The sequence below is a fragment of the Rhyacophila brunnea genome, unplaced genomic scaffold, assembly GCF_057557595.1.
Source record: "Rhyacophila brunnea isolate RB1 unplaced genomic scaffold, BYU_Rbru_1.0 scaffold_11, whole genome shotgun sequence".
Classification (NCBI taxonomy): domain Eukaryota; kingdom Metazoa; phylum Arthropoda; class Insecta; order Trichoptera; family Rhyacophilidae; genus Rhyacophila; species Rhyacophila brunnea.
In genome coordinates this window covers 8,400,268-8,419,049 of record NW_028232763.1, presented here as the reverse complement: position 1 = coordinate 8,419,049, position 18,782 = coordinate 8,400,268, and positions in this window count along the sequence as shown.

Here is an 18,782-nt window from a genome sequence, read left to right as displayed (position 1 = left end):
AGTTTGACTATTTCTGCCGTCAGTTGTATTAAATTATTTAATTTTATACTTACTCATAAGTCCGTAAATCTAGCATAGGTACACACTATGAATAGCTTTTCTAATCCTAAAGGTTTATTTCCATTGAAGTTTACCATGCGGGTCATCCTTCTTAGTAAGATGTCAGAGGTTGAGGTAATTCTGGGACAGTGTTAAGCTTGGCGTAAGTAGAAAGATAGTGGTCTAAAGATATGTTATTTTACGCAGTTGACAGTTTGTATGGAGTTTAGTAAATAAGGGTACTTTTTGGATATAGTTAGTACTTAAAAACACTGACAATAACTTATTTTTTATATATATATAATATGTAGGTAGTATTATCACGTCATATATAATAATGTTATAAATGTAATCCATTGTGTTTTGAAATTATTGTGTTTTGAGATTAAAAAATATTTATGTCTCGTACCACGAATGTAAAAAAATCTCAGTAGATACGTGAAATAAAATATTTCGAGCTTTTAATACAAAAAACTTAAGTTTATTAGGTTAATTGCAAGAATATAAAAAATGGCATAATAAATTAGTATAAATCAAAAATTTATATTGTCATTTAACTTTAACGTATATTATTATTCTTGACTATATGAAATCGATGTTGCTAATTATTTATATTCTCTAATCCTCATCATTAATAATTTAGGGTTTTCAGAACATTTTTCCTCCATATGAAGTAATTATTATTGGCTAATCTCGTAGTCCAGTGAGTAAGGCGCTGGTTTTTCATCCGGTAGCTCTGTTCCGATTTTTATTGGATCAAAATATATTTATGTAATTTTCTCAAAGCTTGGGTGTTTGTGATTACTTATTTTATATTGATAATTAAACTACTGTTTCACTACAAGACTTCTATTGGATCTTATGACCTGTTGTAGTGTTAACATATACATATATATATATGTTATATTATTAATACTATTCGAGAGTACTTGAGTACTTGATGGGTTTTGAATTTAAATTCTAATTGTTTTGAATTTTTGTACAATTTTATATTATATTTTGTACAACACTGATATCAATTAGTATATTGTATTGATTATTTCTTTTCATCAGCAAGGCGTACGTATACCTTCATTTGAAATCATCAGTGATCATTTTCTACTAATAATAATTAGTATTCTTAAATATAATACAGTGATTATTGCAGATTTTCATTCTTATATTTGACCTGGGTGTGATTGATTTGAATGTGGGTAATTTAGTAGTAATGTTTTGTATGTGATGTAGTATTATATTATATGTTTTGAATATTGAATTTTCTACAGTAATATATTCTTGTATGTGGATTATTCTTGAAATAATAAATTAACAATCAACATGTTTTTAACAGAGTTACCTGATATCTTTGAAACATACCTAATTATAACTGGTTTTCAAAGAAAAACAAAAGAATTCATAATGCGAATTCTCGTCACAATAATAATATATTCATTTATGTTTTTCCGTTCAGGCGGTGAATAAAAAGTTGGGACTTTTGAGATGTAAAACTTTTTAGTCCAATGTTGCACCTTTCATCAACATCTTGCAGGAAAATAAATTTGAATAATCCAATTAGACCAACGCTACCTGGAAACGTTCGTGCCCATCACTATGACATGGTTATGAAACTATTTAACCATTTCTTTCTCGGATACCACTTACTGAAACAATTTGTCACCGCTATCAATTATCAGCTGGTTTTGTATACAATTTTATATTTTACAATTAAAAAAAATAGTATTTTGAATTCAATGACAAACGAACATAGAAAATGAAAACATTACTGGTTGAGAGCAATACGAATGAGTTCGTATTACGCAATGGAAAAAAAAGATCATTAATGAAATTATACGTGCGAATAATTATATTGTGGAAAATAATGGAGAATATTTTGCAAAGCATGGAAAAGATTAAAAGGTTTTAGACGACATTATGATGATTTCGATGACTTTATTACTTATTAATTGTGAAAATAACACTTTTACATAATATGCTAGGCATTTTGCTTGATATATTTGATGGGATTAAGTATGATCTTTATAGAGGACTTTGAGCAATATTTTTCAATTCGTTTACTTATGGAACGTTCCTAAATTATATATGTATATAATAATTAACCAGATTTCATTGACTTTATACTTAATTTAGAATAATATTATGTTATAGTTAATAGTCATCAATTTAAAAAATAACTTTTAACCAACTCATTATCATTTACTGTATAATATTATCGATTCATATAAAACAATGTAAAAATACATGAAATCATATTTTGTATACATTTTTTAATATTGTGGCACTTTTAGCAGTGAACTGTTATTTAAAGGTGATGGTAGATGGTGGATTATGAATCTCTGGGGGGGGGGGGGGGGGGGTTTACACAGGATGCCAGACATTGACCTTTATGTTGAGAGGGCTGGCGCGCACTGGGGCCGGTTCAGTGTTCACGCGCTCACGCACTAAACGGACGATATGAGGTTGATAAATGATGATGATATGTTGTATGATTGATGGATGCGACGTTCACTTAAACCGTAGCAGACTTAGTGCAACGGAGGTCAAACAGGTATATTTTGAGTCACTCGGTAGTTAACGCGGTGTGGCAACACGCACCCGTTCGTTGTCTTGACATAACTCAATGTAAATTGAAATAACAGTCTAATCATGATCCGTAACTGCCGGTCGCCCTGGTCTAGCGACAAAAATAAATAAGGGGTTTGGAAGTAGGCGGGAAGAAAGAATAAGAGCTAGAATTTTCCCAACCACTTTACTTACAATTTCAGCTTGTGTTTCTCTGCAAAATCTTCTTCTTCTGTTATTTCCGTATGAAAGGTGCACTTAAATTCTTTCCAAAGACGCTTTGGCCACCTTCGCGGTATGCAACTGGATGAAACGATCAAATAAGCCGTCACATTTTCCGCAGTGATCCCTACATTCCATAGTCTATATACGCAAAAGTGTCAAGAAAGAGTAGTGAAAATTTGACCTTGCCATCGTATAATCGACATACTTCTTTCGCGTCGGTCATTGAAGTTTCCGCTGACATAAAGCCTTTAGCCAAATTAGTGTTTTGCCTTCTGACTATGTGACTAAAGGACAGTATAAATCTTTGGATATATATTTTATAGAGCTATTTTTTATGTATTTTACAATGGAAATGTTCGTCGTATTCCCCACCTAAGAAATACTTAGCATTTACCTACCTCTAACAGTCTAACACCACATCACAAATGCATCAATCTTAGATAGTTCTCATCTTAAGAACTTATCAAGTAGGTATTAATAATATTTTGGGTATTTTATATTGATAAAATAATATTTTTGAATACTAATTGATTGGATATGTATTCAAATGGTTTTTTTAATACAAACTAATAGTTTAATAAAACTATATGATATAAGTAGAAATACATTAAGGCTTGTTTGCCTCATACAACAGTGGCGAAGACTCCATACTAGACGATTATTTGAAGCCTTCTTAAGAAAAATATTTTTTAATTGCATATTGACTTATTTATATAAACACTTGATTATATATTCTATAAAATAATTTATTTTTCCAACGAGAGATGCCGTATGTGTAGGAATGTATTACACAGATAATTACAAAATAATCTGCAATGGTTTTTAAAAATATACCACAGCGCGCCATCTATCTGTCTTGACGTAAATAACGGTCGGATTATGTTTCAAATAATTCTCATTTTTTTTTCATATGGACTTTACGTCACATACCCCCCCCCGCCCAGTCTATCAAATTGTATGAAATAAGGTAAGCTCCGATTGCAGAGCTTAAAACTAAATAATTAATAATTAGATAATTTATACCTGTAAAGTTAAGTTAAGTATACCTGACAAGTGTGTTTTTTTTATCAGATCTCTACAGCCTACCTCTTTCCAAAAGTCATCCTTCGCCACTGTCATACAATAACTGCTAACAATCTTCAGTAATACATAAATTAACGAATAAAAGGATTGTAAAATCATACAATTTGTATGGTACTATGGTGCACACTATTACGTTGTATATATGATTTCTTTTGTTAAGCAAATTAATACATGGATCATTAATATAGGATCAAATAATTTATTTCACAGAGATAAGCTTTAGACTGCTTAGTGGTAATTTTGAGTTTTGAATGATAAATCAAGCAGTTTGTTAATTCTTATAAAATAAATTTAATATTTAATTTCCGGGACCAAAGCATCGCAGCCAGTGTAACTTTCTTGAAGTCTTCCACCCATCCGAAGACCGAGTGTAAATTAATTTTACTGCTGGAATCGTGCATAATTAAAAAGATGGCGGTGACGTAACGCCAAGTTCCACTTTCTAGATGTTACGTCAAGTTCCACTTTTGCTGCAAGCCTCCAGGCTGCGAGTTGAACTGCATTTTGCAATGTAAACAGTTAGACTACATACTACAGCTCCTATAAATTTCAGTAAAATGAGAAAGTTAAATATTATTTACACATACATTTTTATTTTCTATAGTCAAATTATCACAGTATTTAAAATTTATATAATTGACTTTTTTATTTTGAATATTAAATTTTGCATCGTTTTTTTATTACTTAACTCTCAAATGCATAGTGGCAACACTTTATTGTATATATCGTGGGATTGCTGCAAAATGTAGGGAAGTCGATAATTATTTACGGATATAGAGTTAACAATCGATTGTGTGTCTATACTCTATATAATATAAAGATGTATGCTAGAAAAAAATCAAGGCCATCCGATATATAGACATAAAGCACAAAGAAATTAGCATTATGCCTGATTTTAGAGGGCATGTAAAACTTCAAATGCAATTATGATGCAACATGATTTCGTGACTTACCAACTTTTGGCAGTAACTTATATAACTTTTCTAAATGATCACATTTAATGTTTTTAAATTAGCAGTGGCATCTGTGAATAAACACTATTATTATTTTGTCAGCACATTTAATTCAAGTACATAAAAATTCATTCGCACAAAAAATATTAGGAGTAATATGCTTTGTTATTGTAGGGCAACACTATGCAATTAAAATTAAATTAATTTTATATCACGCTCAATTCTCGCCTATTTTCCGTATTCCAAAACATGTGGGTATGTACCAAAGAGATTGAAAGACTGTAGGTACGTATAATTAAATAAGAAGTAAGGGAATCACCATATTTGATTCTAAGTATAGCACTTGGGCTTGAGTGGAGTAGAAAATTTCTACTAAATTAATAATAAATAATTAAAAATAATTACAGTAAGTACCTGTATATTATTTGCATTACGCCCTGTGTAATAATATTACAAAATCTAAGCGGCTGGCTCATGCAAGTGACTCATACCAGCATAGAATTCAAAATACATACATAGGTATCAATATTATTTTACTAAATGTTTACTCTACACATAAATCCGTCATAAGTAGTTATGTAGATAGTCAACTAAGACATATTATTTTTAATAAGTAATTCTTGGATTACGAACTGTTTTGATAAATTAAACCACGAATTTTGAAAAGGATCCCACATCTCACATGTCAACGTACGCCACTGATGGTTAGTAATTTATTTATTTATCACATAAAAATCACTTAACTGAAATCAACATTATAGTACTCATACAAATAATTCACACAAATGTTTATAATTTATACAAGAAGATAATATAAAAAATGCTATGTAAATAATAGCAGTGAAGTCTCATAGGGTTAGACATCGCTTAAGGGCGGACGTGCTCAGCGTGGGTGAAGATTGAGCTTTTTTCTATTTTCAAAGCATGATCCTGGACATACCTTAAACGTTGTAGATAATCTATTTATATAATTTTTAAGCCTTATTATCTTTTATATTTATTTTAAACATTTGATGACTGCATAAAGTAGTTTTATTACATAAAATAGTATTCTTTTAAACCTCTCGCTCTAATGTTTTATAATATAGTCATATTTCAGTAGGTACATAAATGTGCAGTGGTGTTAAGATTTTTTACATTTATTAATTTTTAAATGCATTTATAAAACCATCAGTATAATTTATATCGACATTATTATAGTGGAATTTTTACGATAAAAAAATATATTGATAATATCTGTGACCCCAAATTTGGCAAGAATTAGGCATTTTATTATTCAAAAAATGGGCAAGATTAATACATTTGAAGATAATTTTAAAGATACTTATTATAAGCTATGTCTTTGACTATTCAATTGTGATAAACATCCTACAAATAATGATTGCTTTATAATAATTATTGACCTAAGAATAAGGTAGTGTTTTTTTGAAATACGCCATTTCTTTTGGCATTCCCCAGTGGTTAAGCTACAACATACGGCCGTAGCCATAAATTGACAAACTATAATTGAAGTAGGGAGTAAAATGATGTTAACGCGCGTGTTTGAACATGTACCGTTAAAAAAAAATTTCGGTTAGGTACATGTTCAAACACGCGCGTTAACATCATTTTACTCCCTATTTCAATTATAGTTCGTCAATTTATGGCAATAATAAACTATATAACGGAGTGCGAAGCTATGAGGTAACAACTCTACATTTATCATAAAAAAATGTTCTAAAACGGTGTTGAAGGTAGAAATATATTTTTTAAATTACTAATAATTATTGTAAGAGTACATTATTCTCAGAAGGAATATCGGAAAACCATCTTCACGAAGAGAACTTACCTTACATACCTAATGAAAACTGCTCATGCACATTATCAAGACTACAAAAATGTATTAAAGAAAAATTGTAGAACAGTTTGAAATTTAATAATACTTAATACCGCTCGCGGCCAATTGGAGTCTCGCTACAATTGTGACATGATTTTTCGTTACGCCCGTGCAATTTTTCGTAACAAATCCGTCCTGGAGGTCAAGGCAAAAGCATGTGTCCATGCTAAAATACTGTATAAAAAATGGGGCGATATTTTGTCTAGGGACGTCACTGAATATTAGATTATATTAATCATATTTCTATACGAGTATATTTACCTAGTCTGCTATAGAGATAGCAGTTTCAATAACAGTAATAAAACATCATATGAATATATTATAAAACGTGTATAACAAAACACATTGCATTGTTTAGATATGCGCATTGTCTGTGAAAGCAATTTAGGGCTCGCGAATATCTTCTCATGTCATTTCTCACGTTCGCTGCGGCTTTACGTATGCATATATATTATACACTACAAGTTTGCATTATTATGAGCCAGAGTTTCTGTAGCCTTTAGTATTTATTATAACATATCGAGGGTTCTGAGCCAAAAGGATGTTAAGGAAGTTATGTGCGAAAATTAGTTATTTATGGGATTAGATTATTTAGAATGTCATCTCCAGCATTTCAAAAACGCTTTAGCATTAGTCCATGTAAAGTAACAGCTAAGTATAACTTTTCAGGATAGTAAGTGAAAAATTTGTGACATAATTCCTTTTTTTAAATCGTAATTTTGGGTTAGCAATATCGATATTAGGGAATCCAATCCCGAGTCAAAATTCTGATCCCGGGATTTCGGGATTACAATTTGACAATCCTGGGATCACGAGACCAGTCCCGGAATTGACATTTTTATCCCTTTGTTAATATAAAATTTTTATATTTACAAATAACATTGATAAAATCGGTCAAAAATAAATCTAGTATAATTAAATTTATACTATTTAAGACATTTTTTGTTAATATTGTATACGTTCAATCTTGGAAATACATAAGTTTAATGGATTATATAAATAATAATGTGAATTTAATATGAGATTGCTGTTTCTGATAGCAAAGATTTAATGAATAGGTTAGCGAGATTTAAAATACTAAAGCAAATCATGGTGTACTTATGGCCTTTCCGTATTATAAATCTTATTAGTCAGACAAATATGAAACTGCCGTAAAACGTATGAGATCATGGTGGAATTACTTTGTTAATATTGAGAAGCATTGTTTTTTTCTAATATTTTAATTTTTATTAATTTATGTGAAAATATAAAATGAATCGGCAACATACACATGGGTATAAATCAAACTTGCATTCAAACTCAGTTTATTTCAAATGTAGTTATTTGTTATTAAAAGTATTTTATAGTTATATTTTCGTTTTTATTTTATTTTCCATAAAAATTGATAAAGAAATCAATCCCGAAAGTTTCGGGATTATGTTTATCAATCCCGGGATTCACAGGTATCGAAAATATTGAAGGCGGCCGTGTCGTTGTTTAAATTTTTCTGCATAATTTCATTTGACCATCAGTTGTCGACTCAATCGTCAATGACCATCTTGTGTGTTTCGAAATTTTGTGACATTGTTGCATTGTGCCCAATTAGCACATACATAGTACTGTTTGTATAAATCGGTTGAACGTATAACACACTATACTAGGCACAATATTAGAAGATTACCTACTATTAAAAATTATATTACCTACATAAATAAATTACGTATTTAATATTACATTTATTAAAAACAAACCTTATTTTAGTAACAAAAAACATAAAAGTTGGTCATCGAAACAATACATAAAGCTCCGTTTACATGATTCACTTTTGACGATCAACGCGGAAGAATCATCTCCGTGACCCGTGTAAACGCACATTTTGCAATGAATCATCGAAAGTGATCATCCGGAATCAAAAGTGAATGAAGTTTAACTGGTTCTACTTTTTGATCATTTTTCGATCACTACGGATGATTGAAAAATGCTGTGCATGCGCACCCGCGCCATTGCCCACGCCACGCATGCGCACTTCGTCCCTGAGAACTGTCATCATAATATTCCCCATCGCATTACCCATGGTTTTATCCACCAACAACTCTTTTTCTTATTCTTATTTCTCTCGATGAAGTTTCTGCATTCATATAACAAACTATTACAAATTGTTTGAATTCCAACCTGCACCTCAATTTCACTTGATGCCATTTTGGAATGCATTGAGTATATTTCACTTTTGGTGACACGTATAAACAAAAAAAAACGCCTGCATTCAAATCAGTGACTCGTCTAAATGAGCCTTAATATATTTTTTGATCTATAATCCTATGTGAATCTAGGCTGCCTGACGAAAAAAAATATTGACTAATTTTTTACGAGAAGTGTATGAAAGCGTTTAATTGTTTAACCTACTTGGTTCATGTCATGTCGGTTTATAAATTTCTCGTAAAAAAATCTGTTTGGAAGTCTCTTCATGAGATTGCCAAGATCTACATAATATGATTGGTGAGCCAATTAAAAAAATGTCCATACTATCGGTCTAAATATACATTGAAAAGCTCTATGTGAATTGTCCAGACACACGATTTAAGCCCGATAGAGAATCACTGCTATAGAAAATTTGTTCTTCACATACGTATGATTCGAAGTAGGTATATTCTGTAGAACTTTCATTTAATCGTATAATGAAACAATGTTCGTCATACTTGTATGTCACAGATGCACGTACAACTCCGAACTTACTGCCTTTGGACTTGTTTTGTATGCAAGAAGCGGTACACGACGAACAATATTCAGGCTTACTTGTTATTTTCAATAACGGTGAGGATATGATTCGCCTGGGATCAAACGCAGAACTATCCCGTATATTATATATGGAATAGTTTTCCTTTTGATACCATACTGTTTATACAGGATAGAATTTAATTTCCGCGTTGGCAGAACGTTGTATCGAAAATTAACTGGCTGGATTATTAATCCAAAGAGCCCACCCACCTCCCCGTATCATAATAATAATATGCAACTATAAACAAATTCATATTAAATTATTAATTTCCATTAACATTTGAATTCAATAACGTTGCATGTAGGGATAAACACTAATACGTCGTTTTATGATCAAATTTAATTAATATGGTATTTTGTACTAAAGCTTTACGATATTTTATCATAGCTTAAAATATAATACAAAAGTATTGACAGGGGTGGTTTACGTTTGAAGGAGTCCCGGGCTAATATATGAATACGTGTATTAATTAAGGCTCTAAGTGCCAAAAAGTAGTATTGCCTGTAGTTACAAAATACCGAGTCATTGCAGTAAAATTTCATGAAGCAGACCTTTTGAAAAATGTGGTTTTACAGTGTGAAGCAATCACGGCAGCTTCTATAATTTTAGGTATTAAGAACTTGCAAGTGTCAACACACCATCGTCAGCCATTTTATATTGAATGAAGTTGACCACTGTAGTACTATTTACACCATTATAAATAAAACAGGCCAACGGACTTACAACGTCGACAGGTTTAAATATTTTGCTGTATTTTTTGACTTGCTTGAGGCACTTAGACCATAGTTGAAGTTATTGGCATTAGTATGTAGAACATTTTTCTATAAAAATGACAGTATTTTTGTTTTTGGTACTTAGTGCCTTAATTAATACACGTATTCATATATTGGGGCAGAAAAATAACTTGATATAAAAATTATTTTTAATAATCCTTATGCTTTTTAACTATAACTATGATAATGTACATTTTTTAACCACGAATGTTTTGCTTTCAGAACGTCTGTAAACAATGTGCATAGTAGAAATTTATTCTGGTGGCATATTTATTTTCAATTGATTTCAATAGGTACTACCTATATTCTTTATATATATATAAATATATTATTTTTTATTAACAGTAGCCACTACTTCTATCGAGATTTAGGTCACAGTGAATACTGTGACTACTAATCATTGTAGTTTTCCCAAGTCGTTTTTAAAAATGTTTACAAATTTCATTATTTATCCTCTATCAAATTGGGCTCCTATATAATATTATAGTCCCTTTGTAAATCTGGCTCTGAGTATTGACCAATTTAGATCTAGGTCAGAGGTTGGCAGTTTGTCAAGTGAGAAGAGCCAAATTGTCAATTAAACAGAATAACAAAGGTACCAGAGAGCCGCATATATGTAATATACACATTATGTGTATTGATTTTTAGACAGAAGAAAGATTTTTTATTAAAAAAAATAATTGGAACGTCCATGCAAAATAATTTTTTATTTGGTCCATAGATGATATTGTTCGTTCGCATATACGTATAAGGAGAGCCAAAGATTTTGAGAATACCAAAACCTATTTTTTTTAACGCGCCATAATATGTTTCAGGCAAACTATTCCATAAACTCATAAGTTATAAGGCTGCTTGAGATGAGGTAAAATTGGAGTTTATGACTGAAGAGCCGCAAACGCCTATGCAAAGAGCCGCATGTGGCTCGCGAGCCGCTTTTGCCGACCCCTGGTCTCGGTGAATATAATAATATGCAGACGCATTTTCTGCAACGTTTTTTTCGCTTTTATTTTGAATATTTTGCAAAATATAACTAATACAAAAAAAATGCGTTTTATTAAATTAAACAAAAATGACCTAATAGAGATTTAAACACCAGCATTACAAAACTCAAATTTATTCATAACCGGTTTCAAGAATAAAAAAATATGAGTTTTTTCGATATTAAAAAATCAGAAACCAAATGTATTTTAATTACCAATTTGAATAATGACTAAAATTGTACGCGATTTATCGATCGATTTTGTTGTCCTTATTACATGTCCTTAAGTACGTGTCGATCCATCACTCCAATTCTTTTCACCAGTCAGTTGTCGAATTCAACAGTATTTTTAGATTTATCTAAAATCGCGGTTAAATAATATGTACTTACGTTTTTACTATTATTAGTGACAAATATTTCATAATAATTTTCCAAGTATGAAAAGTTAACCAGAATTATTTACACCACTATAACAAACATACTCTATTATTGTTATGGTTTAACGAATTAATGCCGGTATCAATATCGGTATTCGTACCGTAATACCGGTGTCGATATTTTCATCCGGTATTAAAATGTGACTTTCTGATCACGATTTAAGAATAAGCTAATATAGCTGACACAATAATTTATAGTGTACGTATAATTTTGGAAATAATGGAGCTTTTTGTAACCAATGTGTTGTTTTGTCGATTTTTTAGACCCATTATTATGGTAAGATACACTACAATACTATTTATTAGTTGAAATCAATGACATTAATAATATGGACAAAGCATCTGGAAAAAAATGACACTCACTTTTTTGTCGGGTCTGCCGAATGGCATAATCTGTTCTAACGCCATTACAATAAAGGTGATATTGCTATAAATTCCCGATGCTTTTTGTCGAGTCTGCCGAATGGTTCGGTTCGAACGGGTTCGCTCAAATGAACATTGACACTAGAAACACTGTTCTAACGCTATTACAATAAAGGTGATATTGCTTTAAATTCCAGATGCGTGATATCGCACAATGGAAATTGCGTGACGTCTACCTATACATGTACGAATGTCGCTATGCGCGAATTCACTTGATAGCTACTGTATTGAGTGCGTTGTCCATTAATAATGTAATTGGTTGAAATTAACTAATGTGTTATTTTTTTCACGGCTGATTTTTCACGTATTGAGCCCAAATATTGCTAAACGCTCATATATTTATAAAAAATCCCAGACGCCAGGACTAAATGAAGGTACTCTACACCTCGTATTATACAGTGTATCTTAAAATGCCATTTCTCTCAGTACAGTATCAATAGTTATGTCGTTGCTGTAGCACGTACATAATATATAAGCAGTTGTGATGCCACCTAAGAATGTGATACTCTTCGCTTCTGCTTAATATTTTATCATCCGATGAGCAGAACTAACCTGCCATTAGTGATGCCAATTGGGAGGGCAATAACTCTGTTCAACCAAATCGCTTCGGATGTTGATATCTACGTGAGAATGAGTATAGGTGGACGTTATTTTATAAATTCTTAAAATAGGGTCCACTTAGTTCATTTGGTATGCTTCCATGCTTTATAATTAATATTTTTTAATATTATTTTTTCTTTTTTTTTTTTAAATTTTAAATTTAATTTTGTACCTTTTACTTTACTTTTCACGCTGTTTTTGTGATTCTGCATATATTTATTTATTCTTTAGACTGTTTCTTTGTTTTTAAATGTCATGCTGTGAATGTCTTAAATTTGTAATTTATTACGGTATGTAATTTTTTTTTTGAAATTGATTTTTTTTGAAAAAAAAATCATCGTATATGACCATTCCTTGCATTATTATTAAGTTGTTATTACAAAAAATATTTATATCTAGATAATAATTGGTTATTTAAAACAATTAATAATACAATATAGTAAGACAGAATTTGATAATATGATACTTATTTCATTATAATTACCTATTAACTTCTTTCAATTGTTGGCTACTAAATTATAGTCGGTTTATTTTATTATCCTGAGCCCGTTCTGACTTATGGAGAATACGTAGCCAAGCATACGCATCCTATGCAGGTAGAGCTTTCTCTACATTATGAGCTGAAGTTAACCAAACTTTTTTTAGTGAGAAATGTGGGTAAAGTATGGAACTTTCTTCTACGAGTAAGTTATAAAGCAATTATAAAAAAAATGTATATTCTTCTTAAAAATATAAATATCTTTATCATCTAAAATAAAATACTTAAGCTTTTAAGAAAAAAAAACATCGGATATTTTTATTACATATTTAAATATTTACAAAAAAATTGTTTGTGTATATTATTTTGAGCGTGATACGGATTTACCATTTCAAAATTTCAGAAAAAGGACTCGTTACATTATATTACACGGCGCAGGGACGAGTTGAAATTTCCGTGCGTTAAGCTAATAAAAAATATTTTAACATTACAAAGAGTATTTACAGCTAAATTCGCATATTGATACCAGCTGTTTTTAAGCGAACGTTTCATATTTCATTTAGGTTTCAAGCCACGCATCGTATAATTCTGTAAAATACAATACATACCACGAAAAGAAAAACATTGTGCACGCGTGCCGAAACTGATTAAAAATCATAATTGTTTTAAAAAAAATTACTACCTAAAACACCATTAATATTTCAAGCCGGATGGATGTTTGTGAATTCCGGATCAGGAGGGGTGGGCGATTTACACGAGAATTCCAAGCACTGACCTTTGATGTTGATAGGGCTATCGCGCACTGGAACTGGTCCCGGGCCATGTACTCACGCAATAGTAGGTAAATAGTTTTGAGTGTCACTCTCACTGTTACACTTGGGTTAATATGAATGATGATGACGTTTGTATGAGTGATCAGACACCCTGTGCCAGTAACACGACTTGAGTAGATGTTCTGATCTACTGAGCTCGTACGGAGACTCGTATTGAGTTTTTGCTTAAACGACGGCCACACTGTAGCAAGTTGACTCATTCGTTGTCTACTAATAACTGACTGTAATAATTAAATCACGGTATGCTGATGACCCGTGATTGTTAAGTGCCTGGATGATAATATTAATAAAGGATAGTCGATGTGACATATTTTTGCAGGGTTAAGGATATGATTGGGATCCTACTCGGCCCAACCATCCACTTTTCGCTGTTTTCCCCAAATATCTTCCATTAGTTTAGCTCTAAGATTAATACAAGTCTTTCTAAGCAGTCCAATATATTCAAGACTTATTTTTTCATATCTGACATTTCTTGGGTACCTATTTGGGTATTTTTCATCTATTAAATGTGTTCTGGTCTATATATTATTATCTGCCATTTTTTATCTACACAAAACAATAATATTATAGAAATTATCGTTTTGTGAATACAAGTATCTTACACCGTAATACGACACTTTGGAGACGCATAACTAAATATTTTCTTTTTAAAAATGTCCAGTTTTTTAATTATTTTATTGATAAAGTTTTGCACCTCGTTCTATTAATAAGCATGGGCCTGATGCTTGTATCATTTTAATTTCCATTGAGATTGATCTTTGAAATACATACTTAGTTATATTATTTCCAATTTTGACTTCGATTTAACATTTAGGGTAGTGTCAATTTGAGAGAGTGATACCTACCATATCGCAGATATGTGGGGTTCGATGTGGGTTACCATATAGTTATCATTTGTAACAGCCATACCTCAGTTGAGACACGGTCTAAAAAGATCGTCGCTAGGCGATGCGCGGATTGCGGGTCGCGGGTGCAAATGAGGCATGTCAAATCAAATATAATGTGTCTTATAAATCCAACATGTGTCCATTTAATGTTTTGTTTATTGTTTTATCAGTAACAATAATAATATATTCATTGACATGTTTTCTTTTTAAAGTAAATGGGTAACGTTTTAAGTCATCTTTACACGATTTAAGAATTATTACGGCCGTCGCCATCACGAAGCAAAATGACGCGTTTCCAGCTCTACATTCTCTCTCCGAATGGGAGCGAGTGCAAAATTTCATCGCGCCTATGGTTGAAAATTATTTGCCGTTTCACTGATGAATCACCTCATGGGCTTCGTCATGCGTACTTCCCGGGTCTTTTCAGATGTTACGGTATTAAAACTTTTATTTAATTACTTAGTTCGAAACAGACTTGAGAGTGGGTCTATTGTTTGGGCACCGCATCAGTTGAAGTATGGCCTTATGGTAGAGAGGGTACAGAAGAAATTCTTGAGACTCCTTTACTTGAGGTTGTAGGGATACTATCCGTGGCTTTATCTAACTGACTTTCTCTTAGGTATGCTTACATAGTGCAGTCTGCAATTTAGAAGATTCTTTATTTAGCTAAGTATTTAATTCGACTTATACGAGGTATAAATGAGAACTCTGCCATTCTAGGCAGTGTTGACCTATGTGTCCTTGATAACTATCTTAGAAATAGAGACCATCAGTTGTTTATTCTCTCAAGGTGCAGAACCAACCTGCCACTGGTAATGCCAATTGGGAGGGCGATAACTATGTTCAACGAAATTGCTTCGGGTGTTGATGTATTCCACCTACGTGCGAAGGAGTTTAGGTGGACGTTGTTTTATAAATTCTTAAAATAGGGTCTGCTTAACTCATCCGGTGTACTTCCTTGTACCTATCTAATTTATCTACTGATCTATCTATTTTTTATGTAATACTGTTTTATATGTCTTTGTTTCTAAATGTCATGTTGCGAACGTCTTAAACTTATAATTTTTTATGTCCGCAATATGTTAAAAAATAAATAAATTGAAATTGAACCACTGTGGGGTTCGTCGATGTGTCGTAAGTCATGGTGTTGAGGATGATACAATAGTCAGGGTCACCAATGTGGCAGAGTCTTGTATCCCCTTTGCACCTTGCTGAACTTGCCAGTAAAAGGTTGCATGGCTTTCAAAGTCGGGTGTCACCAATGTGGCGTTCAATGTGAGTTACCATTGTGGGAGGTCACCTTGTGACGATAGCTATGGTGTGATGGATGATAATGAGGTCGTAAGAAGGAGAGATGAGAAGTCGAGATTTGGTGGTTGCTTCCATGAATGGATTACGCTGTAATGGTCGGTACAACAGTATATTACAGTAGTTATGTTACAATACTTATGATAATGTTCCGAGGTCCGAATATTGGTACATTGAGATGTTTTGCGAAACGATATAGAAACTGAGATCATTACAGACCGGAACTTATATTCGAGTGACATTTTCCATGAATTATTATTCGCTATTTATTCAATCAAAATTATATCCAAACATTATAATTTAGTTAATATATATATATTGATCAAGTCAGCGACTAAATGGAATTTGCGTCAATGGAATATGAGTAGCTAGGAATTTATTATTGCGGTCATATAATTTTAATACTACGGAAATGGATATTAAAATATTTTGTAATTGTGATACAATATTTAATATCGCCGATCAATCAGCTGCCACAGATAATGAGTTGTTTATCGCCATACATATTATATATTAAATGAACATAAATTGATTGTCAGTGATAACACTGATAACATTTAAGTTTGATCTATTTAATTGATTTATTTCTCGAACATATCATCTGAAAACGTGATTTTGTTAATGACACTTCATATTGAAACCATACTACTCATATTTAAAAAGATTAATATTTGAGAGGGTGTATTTTTTTAGACTCTCATCCCTTTACACAACTGTATCGTAGTTTTATTTATTTTAATATTATTTATTTTCATTTATTTCTACGGGCTTGAAATATTTTATAAGAAAATGAATATAGACAGGTTCACATCTATATTAATCAGGTAATCTCTGAACTTATTTGCAATGAATTTACTTATCTCAACTTAACCTATGAGGTTAAGTCGATAACTCTTGTCACATAAATGCACAGGTATTCTATCTTACATATTTTTTACTATGCTTTCAGAAACATTTTAACCTTATGAAAATGATATGCCATTATACCTATTTAAGGTAAATTATTATCTGGTAGATAATGTGATATTATGAAAAACTAATAATTTTAAAACGAGCACCATTAAAAAGGTTCGTAACCCTTTCAATATGATACTGATAGAGAGACAAGAAGGAAGTTGGCAGTATAGGGAAACAGCAGTCGCAAATAGCTGGCTGGCAATAACGCGGGGCAACCAATAAACACGCCTTCTCCGATAATATTCGCAGATATTAAAATTCTGATACCGTTCGCGCCCGGAAAAACTTTTCACTGAGGCGCGTCTCCATTTTCATATAGCGATCGCGAAAAAGGATGTTGGCAGGCTTCTTGCCACAAGATGAGCTATAAATAAGTATGTAAAAAAATATAAAACAATACGAATTATCTTACACTTACATCTTAAAATATATTTTTTATCTGAATCTCTTATCCTTATTACTGAAGGTTGCAATATTCATTATAATTATATAGGTATATTATAATTTATACTGATAATTGCTGATGCTCACTTATCATTGTGCGTATTGTTTATTTTAGTGTTAAGGCTTCGAGTTTGCATACAAATTATGAGGAATGGCTTAAACATCTGAACAAACTGAACAGTGTCGCTGTACATATACTTATAATTTATTCTTTATACAATTTGATCGACATAGTGGATCTATACGCTAGGTGGCTTAATATTTGGCTACAATTTTTTTTAAAGATTTTTGCTAATGAAATTACGTTAAAAATCATTGAAAAAATACAATTGAAAACGGTTGGATAGTATTAAAAGAAATGGTTATCAGGTCTAAAGGAGAAAATTAAATTATGTGTATAATAAATGTAATATATTGTGGTGAAGAATAAAATTGTGAAAGCAAAAAATTATGACCAGGAAGATGAATGGCTTAAGAATTGTGTGTGGGTGACGAATATGTCTCTAGCTATTTGGTAAATAGTTATTCATGATTGACACTAAATAAAGGAAGACCATCTCGGCTGTAGTCTGGTGATTGACGATTCTATGACCAGTTGTTGGATTAGGATGGTAAGTATTGACAAGAGCTAAAGAAGTATTCCTGTTATGATTAATTTAAATTATAATTTAAAATTTCATTACACTCACCTTTTGTTGTTTTCTTTATATTACACTTACTCGAATGTATTTCACAAAACACTTAGATGTTTTATTGTGTTATTTTGAATTGTATTTGAGAGGTATTATGTTCATGAAATTCTATTCCTCTTCAAGTATTTTAGTATTGTAATATCGCATCATTTTTTTAGCCAACCATTTTGACTTCTTTGAATTTTCTATTAAAATTTTACTGAAAAGAAAAAAATATCTTACGGAAGTACCTTATTGAGATATTTTCATTCATTTTTTAAATATTTTCGGGAAAAAAAGGGAGAAAACATTTAGGTCTTCCTTAATTTAAATTTTTTTCTCTATTAAATTTGTTGACAGGTGAAGTTTTCAGCAATTCAAATTTAGTAAATTTAATATGAGGTAGAAATTACTTTCGATCCAAAAGTTTTTTCAAGAGAAAAATGATATTTATTAAAATGACGAAATTGTTAAGCTTGAGTTATGTATTTTTTAGATTATT